The sequence below is a fragment of the Prionailurus bengalensis genome, chromosome A1, assembly GCF_016509475.1.
Source record: "Prionailurus bengalensis isolate Pbe53 chromosome A1, Fcat_Pben_1.1_paternal_pri, whole genome shotgun sequence".
Taxonomy (NCBI): domain Eukaryota; kingdom Metazoa; phylum Chordata; class Mammalia; order Carnivora; family Felidae; genus Prionailurus; species Prionailurus bengalensis.
Window position 1 is genome coordinate 146,304,410 of NC_057343.1, and position 17,127 is coordinate 146,321,536.

At 36.5% G+C, this 17,127-nt stretch overlaps 1 protein-coding gene and 1 pseudogene across 4 annotated transcripts in view; both read left to right on the top strand.

Annotated features, from left to right (window-relative positions):
* Positions 1 to 17,127, top strand: part of ATG10 (autophagy related 10) — a 260,178-nt gene that overhangs the window by 87,071 nt on the left and 155,980 nt on the right. The window lies entirely within an intron of this gene.
* LOC122490584 lies at positions 14,318 to 16,574 on the top strand (annotated as a pseudogene).

Below are 17,127 nucleotides of genomic sequence, written 5' to 3' on the forward strand. Positions count from 1 at the left end.
CTAATTGATGTGATTTCAGGCAACATGACCAGATCAAGTGGAGCAATCTTAGTAATGTAGGACATTTTTTGGGGAGGGAGTAATATATAGGCAAGTGTTCTTTCTAGGGACCTCATTTAGAAATCAGCTTTTCTGCTATGACTGCCTTTTTTAAAATTAACTTGTTTTATTTTTTATTTTTTTTAATTTACATCCAAATTAGTTAACATATCGTGCAACAGTGATTTCAGGAGTAGACTCCTTAGTGCCCCTTACCCATTTAGCCCATCCCCCCCTCCCACAACCCCTCCTGTAACCCTCAGTTTGTTCTCCATATTTATGAGTCTGTTCTGTTTTGTCCCCCTCCCTGTTTTTATATTATTTTTGTTTCCCTTCCCTTATGTTCATCTGTTTTGTCTCTTAAAGTCCTCAAATGAGTAGAGTCATATGATTTTTGTCTTTCTCTGACTGACTAATTTCACTTAGCATAATACCCTCCAGTTCCATCCACGTAGTTGCAAATGCCAAGATTTCATTCTTTTTTATTGCCGAGTAATACTCCGTTGTATATAGATACCACATCTTCTATATCCATTCATCCATTGATGGACATTTGGGCTCTTTCCATACTTTGGCTATTGCTGATAGTGCTGCTATAAACATGGGGGTGCATGTGTCCCTTTGAAACAGCACACCCGTATCCCTTGGATAAATGCCTAGTAGTGCAATTGCTGGGTCATAGGGTAGTTCTATTTTTAGTTTTTTGAGGAACCTCCATACTGTTTTCGCAGACTGCCTTTTTAAGGCTTAAAGAAAAAAAGCTTATTTATCCATTTAGAGAGCGAGAGAGAGAGAGACAGAGAGAGACAGAGAGAGACAGAGAGAGACAGAGAGAGAGAGAGAACAAGCAGTGGAGAGGCAGAGAGAGAGGGAGACAGAATTCCAAGCAGGGTCCTTGCTCTCAGTGCTGAGCCCAGCATGGGGCTCGATTCTTTGAACCATGAGATTATGACCTGAGCTGAAACCAAGGGTCAGACACTGAACCGACTGAGCCACCCAGGTGCCCCATGCCTTTTTAAGCTTTTTTTCTCCCTTCCTTCAATTCTCTGCCTTCCATGACATTCAAGGAAGAATTTGACAGTGGAGTAGCACTAGAAGGATGCAACTCAGGAGTGATCATTTGAATGTATACTTTTTCACTTGAAGTTAGGAATTGGATTTCTCCTTTAATATTATTGGCATGCTTTATTGGTAGGGAGATAGGATTTAATCTTGCTATTACAATAATTTCCATAAAATGTCTTCTTACAGATTTCACACCTTAGTGTGAACTAAGAAATTCCCAGGATACCCTGCATGTTGACAAACTTCTACCTAAAATTTAACAAGATCTATTTTTCCCATATTTTTGTAATGTGGACAAAATTGACTTGAATTATATCTCTTATTTATAGATTGCAGTGAAGGCTTTTCAAGAAGTGTTTTCAGTTGTATTAATACTGACTTAAGGTCATTTGGTTAATACATAGTCAGGGAGCTGTAGAAACCACATTATAAGGCCAGGGTTAATTAGTACCAGTGAAATCATATTATAGAGAATGTAATACTAAAAAGCTTTCTGAATAATAAGACTATTTCCATAACAAAATGTTTGAAACACATGTGTCTGATTTTCTTCTTGGAATGTAAAAATAATTGTATTTATAATAGATGCATCTACATACTTAAAATGGAAATATGGAATTTTTATAGAAATGCTACAAATTTGGTTAAATAGCTTTTATATTTGAATATCAGTTTGAACATTTTTATTTTGGGTTGTCCCATTATCTTCTAAATTTAGTATATGGTAAAAGTAATTATCAAACCAATGGAGGGAAAGAATGGTTATGTATTAAATGTTATTAGAATAGCCAGATAACTACTTGGAAAAACAAGATTGTGTACCATCTTCATATCATATGCCAAAACATCATATGCTAAATGCACAAATTCAAATATAAAAGTGCTAAAGGGAAACTATAGGTTTATATTTTTATAATATGAAGTGGCAGGGGCTTTCTAAACATGACACCGATAACAAAAAAAAGTATGTTACTGATCTCTATTGGTATGTAACAAACCATGCTGAAACTTAGTGACTGAAAACAATGGTGTGATTGTATCTCTCTTAAGATCTGTAGATTGGTTAGGTTGTTACTCCAGGGTCTCACCTGGACTCATTTATGAGGCTGCTTTTGTCTGGTGGATTGGCTGGAGCTGAAGGGTCTAAGAGCCTGCAATATCTCCCTCTTTGTTGTGTTTTATTCAGTTGTCTGGCCCAAGCTTCTCTACATGGTGGCTGGGTCCTGAGGAAGTAAATCAGAAGGTATGGGGCAGAACCCATCCTAGGTGGCCTAGGAGGCCTAAGCTCCAGAAGTCACACTTCTGCCACATTGTATTGGTCACAAGTTGCAAGGTCAACCTTGCAAGTTGTAAGGGGGTAAGTAAATAGATTCCATTTCCTGAGTAGCAGTATCTCATTACAACGTAACATGGCCATAATGAGGCATAATTTTTTGGCATCCATTACTATAATGATCTCCCCCAGTATCTCTCTTGCTATCTAGACACTGCCTGAAAACAGGAACCAAGTAGATTTGGGTAAAATTTTAGATATATCCCTTACCCTCTGAACATTTACTGCTTACTTTCTACAATTTAAGGTCTAAATAGGTTTGGATTATGTGGTAGCCTTATTCTTTGAACTTGCCAACCATATCTGTACTACCCTTATTCATAATTGAAATCACTTTTTCAGTGACTTTAAGCAGTTTGATTATGATGTGCCTTGGTATAGTTTTCTTCATGTTTCTTGTGATTGGGATTCATTGGGCTTCTTATACATGTGGGTTTATAGCTTTATAAGTATTTACTTATCTCCCCCGACCCCATTCTTTTCCTTTGGGGACTTCATTTACACACATATTGGATTACTTGAAGTTGCCCCAGCTCATTGGTGCGCTGTTCATTTCTTTATTTGGTCTTTTTTTTTTCTGTTTTATTTTGGGTAGTTTCATTGCTTTGTCTTCATGTTTACCGATCTTTTCTTCTGCGCTGATCTTTCTCAGATGTGTTTTTCATCTCTATAAATTTGGTTTGGGTCTTCCTGCTCCCTTCCCTCACCCCCAGTTTTATTGAGATATAATTGACATATATCAGTGTATGAGTTTAAAGTGTATAGCATGATGGTTTGGCTTACATATATTGCGAAATGATTACCATGATAGGTTCAGCTAACATCCATCTTCTCATATAGATAAAATAAAAAGAAAAGAAAGAAAAAACAAAAAAGAAATTGTTCTTCTGATGTGAACTCTTAGAATTTACTTTCTTAACAGCTTTCTTGTATATCATATAGCAGTGTTAGTTCTGGTAAGCATGTTGTACATTACCCCCACAGTACTTATTTACCTTATAACTAGAGTTTTACCTCTTGGCCACCTTCCTCTAATTCCTCCTTCTCCCACCCTCCACCTCTGGTAATCACAAGTCTGATCTTTTTCTATGAGTTTTAAAAAATGACACATTTAAGTGAGATCATATAGTATTTGTCTTGGGCTTATTTCACTTAACATAATGCCATCAAAGTCTGTTTGTGTTGTTGTAAGTGGTAGGATTTCCTCATTTTGTTTTAACATTTATTTATTTTTAAGAGAGAGAGACAGAGTGTGAGCAGGGCAGGGGCAGAGAGAGAGGGAGACACAGAATCCGAAGCAGGCTCCAGGCTCTGAGTTGTCAGCACAGAGCCCGACGCAGGGCTCGAACCCACACTTTGTGAGATCATAGGCTGAGCCGAAGTTGGACGCTTAACTGACTGAGCCACCCAGGCACCCCAGGATTTAATTTTTAATGGCTAAATAATATTCCATTATATATACTACAACTTTTATTCATTGATCCACTGATGGACACTTAAGTTGTTTCCATGTCTTGGCTATTGTAAATAATGCTGCTGTGAACATGCGGGTGCAGAAACTTTTTGTTTCAATGTTTTTGTTTCCTGTAGACATATTCCCAGAATTGGAATTGCTGGGTCATATGATAGTTATATTTTTAATTTTTTGAGTATCCTCTATGTTTTTTTCCACAGTACCAATTTACAGTCCCACCAACAGTGCACAAGAGTTCTCTTTCCTTACATCAATACCAGCATTTGTTATCATTTGTATTTTTGATGATGGCTATTCTAACAGATGTGAGGTGATATGTCATTATGGTTTTAATTTGCATTGCCCTAATATATTCTGAGCATCTTCTCTTGTATCATCTCACGTTTTGTGTATCTTCTTTGGAAAAATGTCTCTTTAGGTCTTTTGCCGATTTTTCAATTGGGTTGTTATTATTATTATTAATATTTTGCTGTTGAATTGTATCACTTCTGTATATATTTTGGATATTAACCCTTTACTGGATATATGGTTTGCAAATACTGTTTTCCCATTCTGTAGGTTGTCTTTCCACTTTGTTGTTGGTTTCTTTTGTTGTGCAGAAGCTTTTTAGTTTGATGGAGTCCTATCTGTTGTTTCTTTTTTTTTTTTTTTTTTAATTTTGTTGCCAGTGCTTAGATGTCATATCCAAAAAATAATTACCAAAACCCATGTCAAGGAGCTTTATTCCTATGCTTTCTTCTATGAGTTTCATGTTCCAAAGGTCTTTTTTTGAAAATCTACTAAACATGTTTAATGTTTCCTCTGGTTTAGGGGATGACAATTGATATCCATACACTAAATCTGGCCCACAAGATTTGTTTTGTAAATAAAGTTTTATTGAAGCACAGCCATGTCCATTCATTAACATATTGTTTGTGGCTGCTTTTTGCATTACAGTGGCTGAGTTGAGTAGTTGTTACAGAGACTGTATGGCCTGCAAAACCTAAATTATGTACTATCCTGCCCTTAACAAAGAAAAAAAAAATCTGACCCCTGGGCTTCTTGAACATAATGGTGGAATACATATAATAACTGTTTTGCTATGTTTACTAATTCTGTGAGTGATATCATTTCTGGGTTACTTTCAATTGATTTTTTTTTTTTTTTTTGCTTCATTTTGACTTGTAGTTTTCTGCTTTTTTACATGCTTTTTTTTTAAATTAGATGGCAGACTTGGTGGATTTTACTTAGTATGTGCTGGGTATTTTTGTTTTCTTTCTTTTTTTTTTACATTTATTTATTTGATAGAGACAGAGACAACACAAGCTGAGAAGGGGCAGAGAGAGAGGGTGAGAGAATCCCAAACAGGCTCCGCACTGCCAGCACAGAGCCTGACGTGGGGCTCGAACTCACAAAACTGTGAGATTATGACTTGAACCAAAACCAAGACTTGGAAACTTAACTGACTGAGCCACCCAGGCACCCCTATTTTTGTTTTATTCTAAATATTTTTTAACCTTGTTCTGGGATACAGTTAGGTTATCTAGAAACAGTTTGATCCTTTTCAAATCTGAAAGTTAAGCTTTGTTAGATGGGACCAGAGCAGCCTTTTGTGTGGGGTTGATTTTGCTCATTAATGAGATAAATCTCTTCAGAGGACTTTATCCAGTGCCCCATGAATTATGGCTAGGAGGACCCCAAATTACTCTCAGCCCTATGCAGGTATCAGTTTTCTCTAATTCTTTTGGATGGCTCTTTTCTTGACCTGAGTTTTTTTCCTCAAACATATGAGCTAATCCATACTCAGCTGAAGATGTGAGGGATTTCTTTTTTCTGTGCTGCTCTCTCCTCTCTGATTGTTTGCCCTGAAAGCTCTTAACAGTCATGGCCTCCCTGGCTTCTCAGTTCCATCTCCTACAGTCAGGAAGCCTGGTTGGCTCGGCCTGAGTTATGCCTCCCTGCACTGTGTCCTGAAAACTCTCTCTAGGCAATAAGCTGGAACAATCTTAGGACTTACTTTCTTGTTTTCCCACATCTCAGGGATCCCATGTCTTTGCTGCCTGATGTCCAATGTCTTGAAAAATCATTCTTTCATATATTTTGTTAAGTGTTTTAGTTGTTTCGGGTGGCAAGATAAATCTCTTCTCTGTTACTTCCTCTTGCCTAGTGATATTTGTGTTTCACTACATTAAAAGTAAATAACAATGCTATAGAACATACTGTAAACAAAGTTGAAAGACAAATGACAAACTGGGAAAAGCATTTGCAATTATTGTACCCTGCTAAGGATTAATAGCTCTAATACATAAGCAGGCCTTGTCAATCAATAAGAAAAAGATGAACAATCCCAATAGAAAAATGAAAATGTTATTTTTATTTGTTATTTGCTTTTATTAGTGGGCAGTTGGCAAAAGAACAAATTAAAATGACCAATAAATATGTGAAAAGATTTTCTTTTCTAATAATATCAAAGAGATACTAATAGAAATGACACAGAAATACCACTTTCATCTATCATATTGCCAAGGAAGAAAACAAATGGTGATATGCATTGGTGACAAAACAGGTACTGCCTTTCTGGAATGCAATCTGGTAATATGTATGAAAATTAAAATAGTTACTTTTCTTAGCAATTCTAATTCTCGAAATTTGTCCTAATGAATAATCCCATAAATTTATAAGCAAAAAATTTTACTGTAGAATTACTGATAAAAACTGGAAATAACTTGAGTATTAGTTATTAGTCAAGTGATTAATCTTTATATATGCAATTATTTATTTTAAATTCTACAGTAATTATTTTTATAATTTTTTACAGTTATTTTCCTCAGTTGTTAAATATAGGTATGTATATACATTCAGATTATGACTAGTCTATTGCAAACAATGAGGTAGATAGATATTTATTAACACAAAAAGATAACATATTAAGTGAGGAAGACAAGTTATAAACTATTATGTATAGATGATACCATGGGAAATATACATACATACAAATACACACATATACATACACATACAGTAGTTCTCTGGAAGATAGAATTACAGGTGATTTTTCTTTTTAAAACATTTTTTTAATGTTTATTCATTTTTGAGAGACAGAGAGAGATAGAGTGTGACTGGGGGAGGAGCAGAGAGCAAGGGGGGCAGAAATTGAAGTAGGCTGCAGGCTCCAGACTTTAAGCTGTCAGCACAGAGTCCTATGTGGGTCTTGAATCCACAAACTGTGAGGTCATGATCTGTGCCAAAGTCAGATGTGAATGAGCCGCACAGGTTCCCCTGATTTTTATTTTCTAGTTTCTCTTCTCATATTTAAAACATTTTTAAAAATAATGAGCATGTATAACTTCTACAGTCAGAGACAGACAAATAAACCAGAAAGGAAACCCTCACAGAGAAGCCTTATAAAGTTCTGAGACACTAGGTTTTATAAAATGAAAATGAGGGTTCCTGAGAGGCTCAGTTGGTTAAGCATCCAACTCTTGATTTCAGCTCAGGTCATGATCTCATGGTTTATGAAATCAAGCTCTGCATCAGGCTCCATGATGACAGTGTAGAGCTTGCTTGGGATTCTTTCTCTCCCTCTCTCTGTCTTTGCCCCTTCCCTGCTTGCGTGCTCTCTCTCTCTGTCTCTCTCTCTCAAAATAAATAAGTGAACTTAAAAAAAAAATAAAATGTTTATTTATTTATTTTGAGAGGTGGAGAGGAGCAGAGAGAGGGAGAGAGAATCTCAAGCAGGCTTCAGGCTGTCACTGCAGAGCTTGATGTTGTTGGTGGACTGGCAGGGTGGGGACGGGGGGCTCAATCTCACAGATCGTGAGATCATGTCCTGCGCTGGAATCCAGAATTGGCTCCTTAACTGACTGAGCCACCCAGGTGCCCAAACATCTTTGACTTTAATAATTTTTAAAGTCATTATTTTTAACATATCACCTAACAATATTTATGTCACAGGTAATAAATATCCAACAAAGAGTAGTTTGATTTTTAAAATTATTTTTTAAAAGTAAAATAAGAGACTAAGAATAGTTTTTACCAGACATCAAATTTACTTGGACAATGGGATGAGTTTATTATTATTATGATGATAAAATTAGGAGATACTAATTATCTCTATATGCGAGCCGCCTTTGATTTCATTTTAACTCCATTTTTGTCTATAATGTGATCTTTGGTTATAAGAATTGCAGGGGTGCCTGGTTTGGCTCAGTTGGTTGAGCGTCCGACTTCAGCTCAGGTCATGATCTCGCAGTCCGTGAGTTTGAGCCCCGCATCAGGCTGTGTGCTGACAGCTCAGAGCCTGGAGCCTGTTTCAGATTCTGTGTCTCCCTCTCTCTCTGACTTTCCCCCGTTCATGCTCTGTCTCTCTCTGTCTCAAAAATAAATAAAAACGTTAAGAAAAAATAAAAAAGAAAAAATAAAGAATTGCAGATTATTTTGTTTTATTTTAACCAGGAGTGGTATATATACTTGCAGCCAGTATTTTCTTTTTCCCCCAGCACGTCACAGCCCACCGTGGCTCCTGCTTGGCTCCTCCTGGCTGGGGAGGGATGGCATTAGACAGGAAGCGCCAAGGTTTATATCACTGCTGAAGAAGTTGGGCCAGTGTTTTGGTGCCTTTCCCCATGAGAGTCTCTCAGCTTTCTCTCAGTTTCTAAACCACTTCTTTACTCCTAGATATAACCTGTCTTCTAAAGAAAAAATCTTGTGTTTCTTACAATAAGGTGTATTACTTTAGCGGGAAAATTAACAGACATTAATGAACTTGAACTCTTACATTTCTTTATCTCTGTGCACCCTTATGATAACAGACCAACTCTTGAAACTTTGCAGAGACAAGCATTCTGTCAGCTTCTTTCCTTTGCCTTAGATGTAGTTGGCTTGCCACTAATATTGTACAATAGGAACCAGAGTTTATTATCAAAGATATTACTGACCTTTCAAATGAAAACACTGGCATATTAGTGTTCACATGGATATCATTTCTATAGTCCAATAAAGACTCCTAAAGCTTCACTTCTACAGTCTGTCTGGGTTTGGAATATTTTTATGCTCTGCTGTGAGAAAAGCAGGTGCACTTGCACATTTATTTCTAAGATTTGTCTATTTTGTCATATGATTTGGGTTTAAAATTTCTGCAGATGTCAATCTTAGCCATTTTTGCTATTAGTAGAGGAGCTTAAAAGGTAGCTCTTATAAGTCTAACTTCATATTTATTTTAGAACAGCTTAAACCTTGTAGCCTATTTTCTCTCTGATATGTTTTTTGTGGAATATCTTAAATCCAAAATTAGCTCAAAATGGAACCCTTCCCCTGTTGGAATATTGCTGTTTTAATACCTCACAGTCTTTTCCAGTTCGTGGTATCGACACTGCTTTGCAATTTGTTTTGCTGCCCTCTAGCCCTTTGGCTCTCCTTTCCATTATTGTATTTCCTTGGTGGGTGCCTGTGCCAGGTTCTGAGGCATTGAGGGGAGGGGTCTATAGGTTGTGGGCTCACTAGGCCAACTTTATTACTGAAGTCTTGAGAGCTCATAATGAGACTCATCTATCTAAAATATGACAAAGTTTGTTAGCTGATGTTAGCATCCTAGTGAGAATTGTGAGCTGGCCTGGTAATTTAGCATTTCATTCTAAAGTGAAGGTTTCTATGAACACATTACATAGACTAATGGACTTCCTTAGCAAAAGAAATAACCAATTAATAATTCCATATCCTTTTATAACTGTGCTCTGCCACACCCCACTGCCCCCAATTTTTGTTGTAAAATAATCAGATCAAATAATATCTTCTGTCTTCTAACTACTGTCTTTAATATTCATACTATTATATATATATATATATATATATATGTCTTCAACTATACTTAGAAAATACATACAAAGAGATACCTATGAATTACATACAAAGAAATCTTATGAGTTACCTCAAGATTAAGGTAAATTCGCTCCATTTGCTTGGTAGTTGTGTACGGTTTTTGAAGCAATAATATATTTTATTTTTGCATATAGCAAAATTAGATCCCCTGCAAAATTACAGCCAGTTATATTTAAAATATCTTAAAGTTGTTATAAATTTGTAAAACAAAATTTCCAGTCAACATTGTTCTTTTTTTGAAGAAGGAATTTTCTTTTCTTTCTTGAGGAAGAAATATCATGTAAATACAAAGCATTTTTATTGTTGTTATGGGTGCTAATGACCTTTATCCCTCCAAATATTAGTATTAAAATTTAAAAACACCTTTTGCCAAACCCAAACATTCATCAATAAAGATCAAAGGTCACAGAGCTGTGATGATTCAGTAGTAAAATATCAAAGTATTTATAAAGTCTTTTTTACAGTTGCTTAAATTAGGTGAAAAGATTTATCGAAAGATCTAGGACCATCTCCAATTACAACAAAATATTTGCCCAAAGAAGTCTCAAGAGAACTTACAACAGATTCATTCTGCAAGAATTTTAACCTCAGCAACAAGGTAGCCATCTTTAAAACCTAAACCCAAACTAGAAACTTGAATCATTTTCTTCATTTAATTTAAAAATACATTTCAAATAATTTCCCATGATAGTGGCTCCATTTTAATAGTTGAAGATGCCAGACTTATAAGGTGTAAAATAATAGGCATATTTCTACTCTAGTAGATTTATTTTTCCTTAACTATCATTCATGTTGCTCACAAAACCAAACAAACCAATCTTGTAAAATTGGGATGGTGTTTATTATACCCTGTTCACAGTAGTGTGGGCCTAGGAGAAAATTGGTGTATGGATCTGGAGAACTAGAAGGAAGAGAATTGACATTTTAACACTGGTTTAACAAAACAAAACAAAAACCCATAAAGTTACCATATGGAAATGAATCAATTGTTGCTCTAAAGAAATCTTGTTTCCCACTGTGACATTCAGTGTAGATTCTGCAGTAGTTTTATTGTCTCATTCAAGATGTTCAGGAAAGTTGTCTTTCAGCCCAGGCTCTCAGAAGCTAAGTCCAGGTATGATGAGGGAGCGTGAGGCAGGCTGAGGGGCAAAATACAGGCTGGCACAGCCACTGCCACCAGCACCCCCTCAGGTGGAATATGTGTGATATTCCTCAAACACTCCTGGCTACCCAAGAACAAAGGAAAGGGGTTTAAGTGCTTGCCATGGTAATGTAGAAACAAAGACAAATGAAAAATGAAATTCCCTTACTGCCTACAGCCCACTGATAAGTCCTTGAAACCCAGCAGAGTGACCTCCCTCTAGGAGATCAGCTGCCTCAATGATGACAGTTTGCTAGGGGCAAAAGAGAACCTTAGCTTAACATTATCCCAACCTTGAGGATCCTGTAAGTCTACTTCCTTTATCTCAGCTGCCCCAGGATATATGCTAGCAATCATACTCTAAGCTTATGCCCCCCCCCCCCCCATATACATCTAAAGGGTTTCAAGACTGAGGTTTTATTAAATGGTAAAAAATGGTGTTTCTCTAGCAACAGTTAGCCCCTCAAGGTCCTGGAAACCTTGCTTCCAAAATTCCTTAGAGACTTAACTCTATCCCTGACCCCCTCCCAACCTGAGGTTTATAATGAGTTACCCATCATGACCCCACTGCAGCTCTTCCTGCCCACAGGTCCTGTCCCCCTGCTTTAATAAAATCACTTTTTTGCACCAAAGACATCTTCAAGAATTCTTTCTTGGCCATCAGCTCTTTACCCCATGAACCCCATCACTCCAGAACTTCATCAGGTAAAGGCATTAAATACTTTTAGTTTAGGTTAATTAATTAGTTTTGAGACAGAAGAATGAAACATTTAGTCTCTCCTTAGGTTTAGTATTTTAATATCTAAAGAAATAGAATATATGGTAATAGTGAACTTAATTTATTTTTATTGAGCTCAGCCTTTTCTTTTTAATTATTTGCTAATGTTAGTTTTAACATTATGCAGATCAAGAGAGATCATTGTTTCTAGACTTCCATACTTGATTACCTAAAGACAAAGCTGTTAGCTAGTGGGATCAATTAAAAGTTTTCAGGTCCTTTAAGAATTGAATAAGATTTATTGAAACAGTCCTAGTCAGCTGCAAGAACAATATGAGTGAACAAGAACTGAATAGATAGTTCTCTTTTAAATGGTCCCCAATAAGCCACCCTGACCAATTGCATGGAACTTTGTTCAGCCTACCCACAACACACAGACTTGTTGACAGCATTGAAGTAAAACAGAAAAATGAATCTATAAGAGCAATAAGGCAGCATTACATTTTGAATTTAATTTAATTTAGATTTAAGTAGGGACTTAAAACTGACCTGAACCATGACCAAAAACTAGACAAAACAATACTAATTTGTAGATCTTCTTTCCCTCACCAAAAGGAAAATAAAAAGCTATCTGAGTAGTGGTTCAAACTGCAACCTACCTAGATTTATATTTTCTTAGATTACTCATTGGAAAAACACCATAAAAACAAGAAAAATCTAAATGATTTGTCAGCCAACCTCAATATGTTATTTAATTGGAAAAAAAAGTATAACTTCCCAGAGAAAAGAGTGGATGCAGTTTGTCCTCTATTTCATGGTAGTGTAATAAATTTAAAAAGTATTTTAATTGCTACCAATATTTAATAATTACTTTAAAAACAGTAAGTGCTTACATATATTGAGTAATTTCAGTTAAGATGAAATGTATTTAAGGGATAGTGGTGTAATTATTAATTGATAAAGTATTATAATTCACTATGTATGTTTCTCTTTTAGTCAGAAATAATAAGTGTATATTTAAATATCATTTATGTATATTCTTTTTCTATAAGTGGAATGACATTTATAGATATAGGAATCTTTAATTTACAGTGACTGAGACTACATCAAATTAATGATTAGTGACAGTAGAGTAAATATGTAATGTTTTACATTGTGTATGTTGGACTATACCTCTTATTCAGAAAATAGTGGTATATCTCTTTTAAAGTCAATAACGGTAATCATAAACAAGATAATTCCATCAGCACAAGTCAGTCTTACTCTGCATATATTAATTTAGCACAGTATTGCACTTAATAAATTATCATTAATCATAAATACATTTTCACATGTGCATATTTAAGTTTTTTAATGTTTGCTTCTTGGTTATTCTGTAGGGCTAAGGTATAAGACACTCATTTCAAATCTAAGAAGCTGCATAATCAGTCTTTTGAAGCCCACTGCAATCAATATCTATGCAAATGGGGTAGTTATGGAATTTACACTGCTTTGTCAATCAATCACTAGTCAAGTCCCCCCCTACACTCGATATACTCATAGATTTTTTTCTTTTTTAAGGAGAAAACTTTTTTCTTTTTAAAGAAAGAGACTTCCTTTTATTTGTTATATAAACAAGTGCTACAGCTTTTCCTGCCTCTACCTCTTCATACTTACCTGCCAGCACAGTGAGTCAGCCCATGCTGCCAGTCTCTTTCTATGTGGTGGTGGTCAGGCTCCAGGCTTCCTGAGCGCCACCTGTGGCCTCCTATGGCCCTGTCTTTGAGTCTGAGTTCTTGAAAGAAGGAATGGACCTCTGGGACTCAGCTGGTTGGACCAGCCTCCCTAGAGTATTGATCATTTGCTGCTTGTCCACTGGCAGAGAAGTCTTCAGTGGATCACTGAAGGGCTCTTTCTTTCACCTTGATTCTTGCCAAGGACTTGGTGGGGCCATAGAAACCTTGCTAACTAAATAAGCAGAAGATGGAAACTGAGAAGGATAGTTAATTAGGTGGAATTTCAAAATTGGGGTTCAAGGTTTATTTGCATTGCATGGAGTAATGGACTGTAAGAAGAAATGTAATAAGGAAAATCTGAAGTTTTACACTTAGATTAAAGAGAAAAAACAAATTACTAAACATATACAAAGTAGGGAAAGCCTGGTTAATACTACTTGCAGTGAAAAACAAAACAAAGTAAAAACTAGATCTTTTTTTGGCTACCTATAACCACGGTATGAATCTTTAGTCTTGAGGACTGCTGAAGAAGCTAATGCATCTTAAGTCTTATAAAGACAACAAAGGAAGTTAATAATCCATCTGTTTTCTGTTGGTCAGCTCACATCTGGTGGATGCATTGAGTTCTGTTCTGAAACTTTTAAGAATAAGTCTGAAAAACTTGAACCTTTATAGAAGAGGGTAACTTAGATGATGAGGAAGCTGAAAATGTTAAAAGTTTAAAGTAGGTGGGGCGCCTGGGTGGCGCAGTCGGTTAAGCGTCCGACTTCAGCTCAGGTCACGATCTCGCGGTCCGTGAGTTCGAGCCCTGCGTCGGGCTCTGGGCTGATGGCTCAGAGCCTGGAGCCTGCTTCCGATTCTGTGTCTCCCATTCTCTCTGCCCCTCCCCCGTTCATGCTCTGTCTCTCTCTGTCCCAAAAATAAATAAACGTTGAAAAAAAACATTTAAAGTAGGGAGAATGTAGGTAGAATGTGATGTCGCTCTTCAAATACTGAAAACATATCTGCAGACTCAGTATGTGAGTAGGAATTAAGTTCCTAACTAAGTTCTGGGTTATGAGTATACACACACAGGGTTATTCCCTTGTGTAAGTGAAGTCTGGGGATGGAGAGTCCAGGGCTAGAGCAACCCTTCCACAAAGTCATTGAGGACTATGACTCTAATATCTTGACCGAATGATTATTTCCATCTTAAGGATCACCTCATGGTAAATCACGGGAACTCCTGCAGTCACATCCCTATTCCAGACAGCAAGAAGATGATGAGTATGGTGTGTGGGAAAGCCACACCTTCTTTCTTTTAAGAAACCCTCTCAGAATTTGCACTGACATTTTTTTGGCAGCTTAGTCTTATGGCCACACCTGGCTGCCATGGAGGCAGAATAAAAGCAGTAGGTAGCAATAGGAGGCTTAAAAAGGACAAATTTTACTAAATATAGAGAAGAATTTCCTAATAGTTTTGTGTGCCCCAAATTGAATGGGCTTTTTTAGAGATACCAATGTAACTGTTGTTGAACATTCAAAAACAAACTAGAAAATTGCCTATCAGGGATGTTTTAGGGAGAGACATGATAGGTACAGTTCCTTTTGATACAATGTGCCAGGATTATTTCAATATATGTGTGCACAGGCCATACTGAGTTTTAGTTTAACTTTTCTTATGAGAGATTTTGATAAAATTAGATTTTTACTTACTACATCTCAATAATAACAAATAATCCTTAAAGTAAATACTACACAAGTCTTGTTTTCATGTTTTTCAGAAGCCAGCATTTTCTTTTAATGGAAAGCACTAGTGAAATAGTATTCTGTGGACACATAATGACCCCACACACTTAGCAATCTTTCTGATGCTTGAAGTTTTATGCCTTATGAATTTTCTTACTGATTTGTTTGCTATAGGAAGTATTGATCAATTGATTAAAGCAGATTTCATTCAATATAGCTATAGGACAGATGCATTTGTATCACAAGATACAAGATATAAGATTTGTAACACATGAAATGTATAGTATCTTTCATTTTGTGGTGGATTTTTATTTTCCTTTGGTATTTGAATTGTGTGAATTTCTTTAGAAAATATTAAGATATTAATGTGGTAGGTGTTTTGGATTTGTATTCACAATTGTATAATTAAGAGATCTAACATATTAAAGTTATGAGTTTTGTAATTTTAAACGATACTACCCTGTCTGCACCATAAGTCTGTGGGAGGTAGACTGAAAACACTCTACTAGTATGTCTAGGCCTGTGCTCATTCTCACTGACACAGATAAGATTGAGAAGTTAGACACAATAGTTATTGGATGCCTACTCCATTAGAAACAGAAGGAGAAAATCTATTGCTTGCCAGATTAGAAAAAATGTCATATAAAAAAGAAACTCTGGCTCTAGTATCCTCTTGTGTCCCCATATGTGTGTATCTAATCTCAGCTGGTCCACCTGAGAATCCCCCCTGCACCCCGAGTGCAAACATCCCCTGCACGCGGTCCCATTTCTGTTCCAACAAGATGAAAGAAGCTGTCATGAAGTAGAAGAAACTCACTGAACTGCAAGCACAAGTGTGCATTGGTGGGAAGGGAACTGTTCACGCAAAGAAGAAGGTGGCTCCTAGAACAGCTACAGCAGATGATAAAAAAAAAAATTCAGTTCTCCGTAAAGAAGTTGGGGGTAAACAATATCTCTGGTATTGAAGAAGTGAATATGTTCACAAACCAAGGAACAGGGGTCCACTTTAAGAACCCTAAGGTTCAGGCATCCCTGGCAGCGAAAACTTTCACCATTACAGGTCACGCTGAGACAAAGCAGCTGACAGAAATGCTACCCAGTTTCTTGAACCAACTTGGTGCAGACGGTCTGACTAGTTTAAGACTGGCTGAAGCTCTGCCCACACAGTGTGTGGATGGAAAGGTACCGCTTGCTACCGGAGAGGAGGGCGATGATGACGTTCCAGATCTTGTGGAAAACCTGGATGAAGCTTCAAAGAATGAAGCAAATGAATAGAGGCACCTTCTGAAGAAGATAAAACTTGAAGGAGTTACTGGGAGCTATTTTATATTATGACTGCTTTTTAAAACTATTGTTCATGGATCTGATAAAATCTAGATCTCTAATATTTTTAAGCCCAAGTCTCTTGGACACTGCAGCTCTTTTCAGTTTTTGCTTATACACAATTCATTCTTTGCAGCTAATTAAGCTGAAGAAGCCTGAGAATAAAGTTTGAAACAAGGTTAGTAAAGTTCTCTGCCTAGCAAAAAAAAAAAAAAAAAAAAAAAAAAGAAAGAAAGAAAGAAAGAAAGAAAAGAAAAGAAAAGAAAAGAAAAGAAAAGAAAAGAAAAGAAAAGAAAACAAGAAAGAAACTTTGTTTCCAAGATTCCAAACAGGTAAATCAAATGTTGTTAACAGTACTCTGGTAGACATTGTTAGATTGTGGTCTTTTAGAGACTTAAATGGATTTTCCAGAATATAAACACACTCCCCACACCTGGCCTATCTATACATATTTTCAAGGCATAGTTTTGATTATTTATATCTGTGTCTGTATCTGTACCTATTCATTTTAGTTATAGTGAATAATTTTGGAAAGCATTTTGCTTCAACCTAGCGTTCATATGGTTCAAGGCATAGAAGGACAGGGTTGCGGGGAGCTCTTAGGGAGACGGTCCTCCACAGTGCCTAACTGATGCCCTTTCATGATATGTGTTAGATGGTGTACAGCTCAGCTCTGCTTCAGGAAAGCAACTATTGGATCCCAGCTGTTTGGTCCTCCTGTTTCTTGGCTTCTAG